The following is a 9,249-nucleotide window of genomic DNA, read 5'->3' on the forward strand; positions in this document are numbered from 1 at the left end:
GGCAGGGAGGTCCTTGCCTTGATTGCTAATAGCCTGTGTACGTTAGCCATGTGTGGTATAACCCGTGGTCCAGGCCTGGATAGACAGGGTTCCCTCCACCCTGAAGCTTCCTTTTAACTCCACAGAACACAGGGAGGCTGTGCTGCCTGGCCCACCCAGCGAGCAGTGCATAGTTCTCAAGCTGGAGGGCCTCCCTGGAATCTCCACTTGCCTTGCGACCAGCAGTGCAGGCAGACCCCGCTGCCCCCCTCCCTCTGAGGAGGCTGAGAGGCCCTCCCTGACCTTCTGCTCAGGGCACCAGCCTGGATCTTGCAGCCCAGGACAGCAGCATGCTCTTCCCACCCCACCCCCAACCCCCTTTTTTCCAATCAGCTGCTCACTCTCTTTTTAAATTGTTGTAAAAATACAGATAGCACTACATTTGCAAATTCAGTGTTGTTTACATATACAATTCAGTGAGATCATTATGAAAGTGAGTCAAAAAAAACTGCCTCTGGAGTTCTAGCTCATACATGCATGGCTGTATTTCAAATGTTGTTGTTGTTAAGTGCCATCAAGTCAATTCTAACTCATTGTAACTCTGTGTAGGGTTTCTGAAGAACAGCTGCTGGGTTTGAACAGCCAATCTTGTGGTTCGCAGTCCAGTGCTCATCCTACAGTGCCATACCCGGATGTTTGAACATGTGACTGCAATCAGTGGATGGCTGCCGACAAACTCTCTCTCTCAATGATGCTCTTGTCTTAGTCTGTTTTTTGTTGTTGTTACTGCCATGGAATAGGTTCGGACTCATAGCAACCCTGTATAGAGTTTCCAAGGAGCAGCTGATGGGTTTGAACATCAGACCTTATGATTGGCAGTCCACGGTGCCTTAATCATTAAGGTACCTTAAAACAAAAGAGCCAATCAAAACAGTGGCTTCCAAGGGAGTCTACTGTTACATTCAAGGCAGAGAGGTCAGCTCTGAAGGTTAAGGAGACAATTTTCTGGAATTTCCAAGGGGTAGTATTGATAGAAAAGTCTTAGTGTGACACTGTAGGATAAGACTGGACCACAAGATTGATTTGAACTGCAAGGTCAGTGGTTCAAACTCACCGGCCACTCCTTGGAAACCGTATACAGGGTCATTATGAGAGAGAACCTACTCGATAGCACTTAAAAATAACAGTGCGACTAAGACAAGTTATCATTGAGAGAGTTTGCCTGCATCCATCCATTGATCATAGACACGTGTTTAAACAGCCTGGTGTGGAGCTGTAGGATCAGGATCAGCACTGGACTACAAACCACAAGGCTGACTGTTCAAATCCACAAGCTTCTCCTCAGAAACCCTATACAGGATCCCTATGAGTCAGAACGGACTGGGCGCCTCTTAACAACAACATTGCTGGTAGAAATTTCTCAAGTGATACAGGGGCTAATTAGGAAGAAGTTTTAAGAAAATGCCAAACTGCATTGCTTTGAAAAAAGGAAAAAGGCCAGAAAAGTTGCCTGAGGAATTTTTTTCCCATCAAAACAGTGCCCCCGCTCATTCTTAGAGGATAGAAAGGGCTGTCCTATATTATTTTGTTGGAAACCTTACCTCACCCACCTTATAGTCTTGATTGTGCCCCTTCAAACTTCTTTCTGTTCCCCAAACTCAAAGAAAATTGAAAAGAAACACGATTTAAGTCCCTTGAGTATGCCAAAACTGCCTTGGTGTAAATGGAAGAGTGCAGAATTCTTTAGGAGAAAGGTTGTTTGGTTGGTTATGGGTTATGTGCCATGGAGTCGGTTCCAACTCATAGAGACCCTGCATAGGTTTTCCTAGGCTATAAATCTTTTATGGGAGCAGAAATCCTCATCTTTCTCTCACAGAGCCACTGGTAGTTTTGAACTGTTGACCTTGAGATTAGCAGTCTGACTCATAACCACTTCGTGACCAGAACTCCTGGGAGAAGGGTTAGAGAAATGAAAACACCACCTTCAGAAGTTTATAGACCTAGAGGATATGTTGAGAAACAATAGTTTCACATTTTGATATTTTTGTTTAATAAAAAAAGGTTTCTGTGATTTAGAAGCAATACGGTTTGACTTCCCCATGTACATAAATCATGCTGTGGAACCATTGCCAATGTTCTTTGTCAGATTTGCATAATTCCTAAACAATAAGTCCTCTCATTCCCCCTCCCTCCTGGCCCTGGTAACTGAAGCACTGATCTCTATGTATTAGCCTATTTTATTTACAGCACAGGCCAAGAGCAGCCGGGCATCTCCAGGAAGGATGTTCCTCACTTGTGACAGGTGATGATGGCTCAGCCCATTAGGCAGCTTGCAAACCAGCCCAGATACCCATGTGTCCAGAGCTAAAGTGGGAGGAGGGTGGGCAAAGGCCTGACCACTACCAGACTTGAATCTTGTTCTTAGAACTATGAGCCTGGATTGAAGGGGGTTGGATTTGCATCTCATTAAGTCTACTCAGGCTTCTGTGTGGAAGAGGGATGAAGGAAGGTCAGAAATGGAAGCCAGGAGACCAGCAGGGGAAGTGAAGGTGAAAGCATGGGTGATCCAAATTTTAAAGATAGTTGTCATTGAGCCAACTCCAACTCATGATGACCCCATGTGTGTGAGTAGAACTGTGCTTCATAGGATTTTCAATAGCTGACTTTTCATACATAGAATGCCAGGCTTTGTGCCTGCGATACCGCTGGGGTAGACTCTAACCTCCAATCTTTCAGTTAGCAGCGACTACTTTAACCATTTGTACCAGCCAGGAACTCTAGTGTATTCCAGGGACCTGGAAATCATGCCGAACTTGTCTAAGCTGCAACTCTTTCCATTCTTGGGGTCTATAGGGGCTCTGGTGGGCAGTAAACAAATACATGGTACAGTAATATGTTGGGTTGTGATAAGTTCTGTGACTAAGCATGAAGCAGAGTGACGGGGAAGGAAAAAACACAGGAGGAAAGCCAAGGCTAGGAAGGAAATGGCTCTCCAGGACCCAGTTAGAAATCTACAGAACTGACCTAAGACCTCCACTCTCCTGCCTCCCAAAGTTGCTTGATGAGGAGGCTGGTAAAGCACTGCACTTAGTATTCTATGTTAGTATTCTAAACAAGAACCCAGGAGAGTCTCATCCTGAGACAATTTTGGGAAATAGAGACTGAGGAATCAGACAGACTTGAGCTTTAGCACTGTTCCTACCATATTCCTTTCTACCTTGTACAATCCACTCAGTCTTCCTAAGCCTTCTCTCCCTCCCCTGTAAAATGGGGATCCTAACAGTGGAGTCTTGGTGTGATGCTGGACCATCAGGTTGGTTTGAATAGGAAGGTCAGTGGTTCAAATCCTCCAACCACTCCTTGGAAACTCTATGTAGGGTCACTATGAGCTGGAACCAACTCGATGGCACAACAGCAGTGTGAGCCTGGAAGAGCTCCTATGAAGATTAAGGATAAAATGTACCTAAATCACTTGGAAGAGTGCCAGGCCCATAATGTGGTAGATAAAATATAGGTGAGGAGCTTTCTACTGTAATATATGTAATTCTTTACTACATTTCCTCAAATCTGTGCGATGCTGTGGATCAATGCACTGGCCTGCAAAGTTGGTTTGAACCGCTACATCGATAGTTCAAGCTCATCAGCTGCTCTTCAGAAACCCCTATATAGGGTTGCTATATAGGGAACCAACTCGATAGCATTTATCCACAACAACAGCATTTACATTTTGGAGTCCTGATGTGGCACTCTAGGATAAACACTGGACCACAGGCTGTTTGAATCACAAGGTTAGTGGTTCAAATTCACCAGTCACTCCCTAGAAAACCCAATTTGAGGGCACTTAACAACAACATTTACATTTTGGGGTCCCGGGGTGGTGCAAGTGGTTAAGAAGCTCAGCTGTTAATCAAAATGTTGTAGGGTCACGTTCATACAGGGGAGCCTCAGAAGAAAAGCCTGGTGATCTGTGAGGGGGCTTCAAAAATTTTCATGGGAAATTCCATTATCTTTCCATTTTTCCATGAACCTTTTGAAGCCCTCTTCTATCTGTGAAAGATGACAGCCATTGAAAACTCAGTGGGGCACCATTCTGCTCTGACACACATGGGCCACCAGGAATCCAAATTCACTCAATAGGAATTGGTTTATTTTTTATTTATATTTTATATTTTGAAAGTCAAAATTATTTTTCTCTCACTCACTCCCAAGTTAAGTCTCACTGACTCCACCTGTAAGTTAACTCATTTCTCCCATCCCCAGAGCCCTAAAAAAAATTAATTGGGATTAAAATGTGGGAGTAAGATTGCCAACTCTTGAGACAACTCCCTAGATTTAAAGCCCAGCTCCACTACTTACAGGGTATGTGGCCTTGAGAAAGTTATCTGGACTTTTTAGACCTCAGTCCCAAATCTACAAAATCTATCTCATTCAGTTAAATTAGACAGAAAAGTTCATTTAAATTGATTCAAAATTAGGATTAAATTAAATAATAAATGGGAATTGCATGGTGGTGGTGGTGGTGCTGTGCCGTGGAGTCGGTTCTGACTCATAGCGACCCTGTACAGGGTTTCCAAGGCTATAAATCTTTACGGCAGCAGAAAACCTCATCTTTCTCCTGCAGAACAGCTGGTAGTTTCAAACTGTTGACCTTGCGGTTCTCAGCCCAAGTCATAACCACTACACTACCAGAGATTCCCTGGTAGGTGGCATTTATTAAATGTTAGCTCTGTTACATTGATTCCCTCCAGACCAGTAGCTAGACCAGGGCCTACACTAGTCACTAAGCTCTCAACAAATACTTACTGAATGACAACTGTGTTTTAGTATTATGGTACGCTAGCATTTAATGATGGACTCTTGGTGTGGCATTATAGGATCAGCCCTGGACTGCAAACCACAAGGTCGGCAGTTCAAATCCACCAGCTGCTCCTCAGAAGTCCTATAAGGGTCACTATGAATCGGAACCAACTCAGCAGCACTTAGCAACAACAACATTTAATGATGTTTCTATTCCGTAGCTGGCTAAAGTCTTGAGTGTACATTTTGTGCAGAATAAAGAATGGCATCCATATAGACCTGTTTGGAGAAAGATTCTGAATTCAGTAGTAGAATATGCGTCATCAAGTAGAATTTCCTTGGTAGGGAATGGTTTTGGAGTAACTTGTCTGAGGAATGCTTTGGAAGCACATTTAGTTTTCAGATTCTCAAAAGTAGATTTAAAGAATGGAAATACTGCAGTGTAATCTTATTCCTTCTTTTTCCCTGAGGGATAGTGCAATGCTGGTTAAGGTCATATTTTTAGTATATCGTTGTTGTTCTTTAGGACTGTCAAGTAGGTTCTGATTCATAGGGTTTCTGAGACTTTAAATCTTAGCGGGAGCAGAAAGCCTCATCTTTCTCCCACTTTTAGTATATAGATGTAAGTTATATAATATGATGGCTTGGGTGCAATAAACATTCTTAAATGCTTAAAAACATCCATTCTCAGTATCATGTGGCATTGTCTAGCTTCCTTAACACTGTCACAAATCAGTCTTTTAATGTGCCACCTCTGTGCTGGGGAATGCCATGACGTCACACAACAAAAGGATTCCAATCACCTTTGGTGCATTTGATGATAGTGTGTGGTGAGATTTGAGTGTAGCGTTTCAGTGGACCCAAACCTCCTTCTATTCCCCACCCTAGCAGGCAGTTCCTCTTGATGATTAAGTTTTGGGTTGTTGGTTGTTTTTTTAAAAAAGCTTTTATTGTATATTGAGTGAGTAGCTTACAGGGCAGTCACAAGTTTTACATCCAGCAAACCATTGTAATGATTACAATTCCCTGCAGGTACACTTAGCGAACAGTATTTACCTCTATTTGTTTAAATGTCCAAAGGGCACACTTTACAAACCAGGCTCCTGCCTGCAGGCACACTGCTTTTCTCAGTCCCATGGGCCTATAGTCCACTGCTGCTCTGTCTTTTTATGCCATCTCCTCTGCCACCATCCCTGTTGTCATTGCTTTTCTGGTTAGGATCCCTTGCTCCTCTCACATTCTTCCTTCTTGATGCTCCTACTATCTCCTGTTCATGAAATGACAGACGAAATGCTCTCCCCTTTTAGTTACACCTTTCTACACTTACAGTTGTGAAAATCATCATTAGACCTGAAAATAATTACTCACAATTGAATCATAAAATCTTATCTTGATCATTAAGATTTGTGATATGAAGAGAGGAGACCCAAGTTGCTAGCTACCATTCCTAAACAGACATATGTTGTTGTTAGCTCCAGGAAGCTCCTGACTCCTAAAGACCTCATGTACAATGGGGTTAGACCATTGTGATCCACTGAGTTTTTATTGCCTAGTATTTCAGAAATAGATCTCCAGACCCTTCTTCCTAGTCCATGTTAGTCTGAAAACTCCACTGAAACCTGTTCGGCATCACAGCAACATGCAAGCCTCCACTAGCAGAGGGTAGAGACTGTAATTGAGGTGTATTGGCCAGGAATTAAACCCAGGTGTTCTCCCGCGTAGAGATGAAAAATTTACATGAACCTCCACTGCCCTCTGCAACAGATGTATACTTAAAAAGAAAAAGGAAAAAAGCCTGTTTGGGACAGCTGTATCCCAGTCACGTGCTCAAGTAGCAATTGACCTATAGTGCCAAGCTACATCAATGGAAGAGTCCTGGTGTGACACTGTGGGTTAATGCACCAGACTAAAAAGCTGTTTGAACTGCAAGGTCGGCAGTTCAAGCTCACCAGCTGCTTCTCAGAAACCCTATATAAGGTTGCTATGGGTTGGCAGCATTTAACACCACCACCACATCAATGGAGGGAGCCTCTGTCCCAATGTCTGAGTGTGCTCTTGTCTAGGGTGAGCCATGGAGAAGGTGGGATGCACTGAACTTCCCACATACCACCAACTGCTGTGCCCACAATAAGACAATGGTTTATGATAATAACCTTCAACCTACTTCTAATTTTGCATCACCCTGGTCCCTTCTGACTCCCCTTCTGACTCCCCTTTTGTCCCCACACTACCACATTCTCAATGTATTTGCTCAAAATGAACCACTCCTTCTCAGAACAAGTGAGGCATTAGTGGCTCCGAGGTAGAAACTAACTTGTATGTGGAAAACCTGGGTTTGATTTATGGCCAATGCACCTGATGTGTAACCACCACCTGTCAGTGAAAGCTTAGGTGTTGTCATGATGCTGAACAGATTTCAGCAGAGTTTCAGACAAACAAGAACTAGGAAGAAAAGGCTGGTGATTACTTCCAAAAATCAGTCAATGAAAACCTTCTGGATCACAGTGTATGAAACTCAGGGAATCATGTGGATGATGCGTGGGGTCCCCATGAGTACGGGGCTGACTTGAGCAACAACAACCTGAAATGAAGGCTGCCACAGGGCAGTTTAAGCCAGTGTTTTTCAAGCTTGAATATGTACATGAATTAAATGGGAATCTATAAAATTTCCATTTCTGGCTCAGAAAGTATGAGGTGGGGCCTGAGATTCTGTGTTTCTAAGAAACTTCCTCTAGTTCCTAGGCCACCCTTCACACTCTCAAGGCTTAGAGAGCTTGCTGGAGGGGAAGAGGAGGCAGAGAAGGCAACATATTACTTTAAAAATGGTGTTTATTTCATTTATTCCCAGGGACTCTACATCCGTTAACTCCCACCCCATGCTTGAGGTCAGTCAACATCACCTCCATCAAAACTGGAAAACATGTTCACACAGCTCTCAGACTCAATCTGCTCCCCCACCTCCATTGTCTACCCACCGTTTGAGAGGAAAGTGACGTTTCTGAACGGCATTACCTACCGTGCTCTCTCCAGACTCTCCTGCTCTTGGTTTTTACATAGAACACAGACAAACAACTGGCAGAAAAGGAGTTTAAAAGAACATTCTGCTGTTTTGTTCACCTTAAAATTGCAGTGGAATTTCTGCTTTCTCTCAAAATATTCACTGATCATATTCTCCAACTTGGGCAATTAAAAATGGACCCTTGGCCAAGCACATTCGGTTTTGACAACATCTGATGGTCTTTGCATTTGAAGAATTGTAGGCCATGATGTTTGTGTTTATGTTCCAATCCCTGAATAAATAAATAGCTACACAGTATTGATATCACCTGTCAAAATAGCCTCAGCCATTCTGGGGCACAATGAAAAGTCTCTCTGTGTGATTGGCTCACTTGCTGGAGGAATTCAAAGGCTGTTTATCTCATTTAGTCAAAAAAAGACCTATAATTACTGCATTTTGACCCCAAGGCAAGCAATTACTTCACAAAGGCCCTCCACAGGAAACCAGACATTAGCCTGGCTAATTAGGCTGACATCACTCACAAATGGCCCCGATCACCATGCACATGGGGTCAGAATCACTAGGATAGAGGCTGTTGGATGTGTGGAGAAAGGTCCTGCCAGCAGAGATGACTGGGGTGGTGTGGCATTTTGTGTTGTGTTTTGGTTTTAACTACTTAACTTTTATGTCTTCCTTGAATCACCACCCTTTTCCCAGGGATGGACTTTCATCAAACAAGAAGGAGCTCCCAGACAAACTGGGTTCCTTTATTGCACAAGGAGAAGGAAGCTGAAAAAAAGGAAAGGAAAGCAAGCAAGGTTGTAAATTCCTTCTAACATAGGAAATCGTTCTTTGCCCTTTAGGAACATGGTTTGTTGTTTCAGCCGTTGAGACACATTTCCTAACCTCGTTTTGTCCCTGCATATTTGGAGAGTTCGCTTCTGTTTGGGATCCATGAGGTTGAGTAAATAAAATAAAATAGAAATGCCCAAGCATGTAGAATTCTTTCATTCTAAAGAATCTGATATCTCCACAGGAGCCCTGTGGGTGGGTTATGAAATCGTCAGGTTCCTTGTACACACAGAGAAGCTGGATAGAAGGATGGTGTCTCCATCCTCACCATGTCTCTAGCTCCTGGATTTCCCAGCAGTTGGAACCAGGCAAGCATGTTGGGAGTTTTTGAGGGCAGGAGGGGAATAGATGACCCTTTTCAGAGGTGCAGACTAGAGGCATCTCCTCAGTACCAGAGCCAAGCCAGAGTTCTGCAATTTCCTTTGGCCTGGGGTGTCTTAGGAGAAGAAGAGATGGCTGTTTGGCCCTTTATCAGCATGTGTCAGCTTTGCTGAGAGAGTCAGAATGGCTGAATTGTGTTACCGCTTGGAGCTCAGATTCTGGTGGAAAGTTCCAAGGCAGAAGACATTGACATGCCCAGACTCTTCATACCCAGTGGATTTAGGATGCTAACCAGAAACTGG

The sequence above is a fragment of the Chrysochloris asiatica genome, unplaced genomic scaffold (genome assembly GCF_000296735.1).
Source record: "Chrysochloris asiatica unplaced genomic scaffold, ChrAsi1.0 scaffold00107, whole genome shotgun sequence".
Taxonomy (NCBI): domain Eukaryota; kingdom Metazoa; phylum Chordata; class Mammalia; order Afrosoricida; family Chrysochloridae; genus Chrysochloris; species Chrysochloris asiatica.